Raw genomic sequence first — 1,284 nt, forward strand, 5'->3', positions numbered from 1 at the left:
TTTTTTTATTTTTACTGCAGGGACAATTACTTTGTGAAGACCGTGCATAAACAGTACAGACAGTAAAACATCATCTCGTAAACTTCACAAACATCTCAATCAATGCTCTTAATAACCTGCTGCTCGGTGCATTCAACACACTGAACAGGTTGGCATGTATAGTCATGACCTGCTGCAGAACAAGAAGTGCTCCTCGGTTTATATCAGGCCAACATTTGGCCTCAGGTGTCAGCCTGATCCAACAGTAGAGTGCCTGTTCTGATGCATAAAGGCAGCAGTGTTAGCCTGTGATTCCTCATTTACATGAATTAATTATATCAAACTTAGAACGGCGCAAAAATAATGTTACAGAATGAGAAAAATGCTATTTTTAGATCTAGACTGTGGAGTTAGATGATCAAATTTCAGAGTATTATTCTGTTTTGTTGTAACAAGCATGAGCAGTTGTCCAATACCTAACTGTATGGTTTTTGGATTAAAGGTGCATTCACTGTCCATTATGTGACTAAAATCTGTTGTAGCTGCATGTCCTCACTCTTCAGGCACTAACAGGAAGCAAAAGAAGGCAACTTAGACGCTTCACGGAGACAAAATCACCAGACATGGCAGACACATACTGTATTATTTTGTTTGCAGGATACAGGAACTTTTACATTTTATGTTATCATGGAGGCGGACTCCAGGAAATGTTGAGTGACTTTAAACTATTACATCAAGAAACAACAACACAAATATTGAAAAAATAAAACATGTTCAAGGCAGAGAGAAACCAGACATCCAGTGCCTTAAACTAACTGGACAATCCTTTAGCTTTCTGTCAGTAATCACGGAACACTCATGAGTTATTATTGGTATCCAAGCCCCAAAGGATCCGAACAAACTGCACCCTTATTTGCAATGTAGGGAAATTCCTGTTTCAGTTTAAAATTCCATAAACAGCTTCTTTCAGCAGCTTATGTGGATGAATCTGTTTTTCATTATTCAATGGGTTAAAAGTTGCAGAAGAGCAACATTTTGTTTCAATTGCATATAGATCGACTCAGTTGGCATAGTGCAGTCTGTAAACCACTCTCTTAATGGAAGATGTAAGACTTAATTTGTCAGATGAAAAAATTTAAGACGTTGGTTTGTCCGACTCAGCAAGATCATCCCGGAGCATGAGAGCAGAGAGAGCAGGTTCGTGTGCCTGCGTGCGTGCGTGCGTGTGTGTGTGTGTGTGTGTGTGTGTGTGTGTGTGGTGGGCGTGGACATGGAGATGCCTTCTTCCCTGAAGCCGTAGAGCTG

Source organism: Labrus mixtus, chromosome 21 (assembly GCF_963584025.1).
Source record: "Labrus mixtus chromosome 21, fLabMix1.1, whole genome shotgun sequence".
Lineage (NCBI taxonomy): Eukaryota > Metazoa > Chordata > Actinopteri > Labriformes > Labridae > Labrus > Labrus mixtus.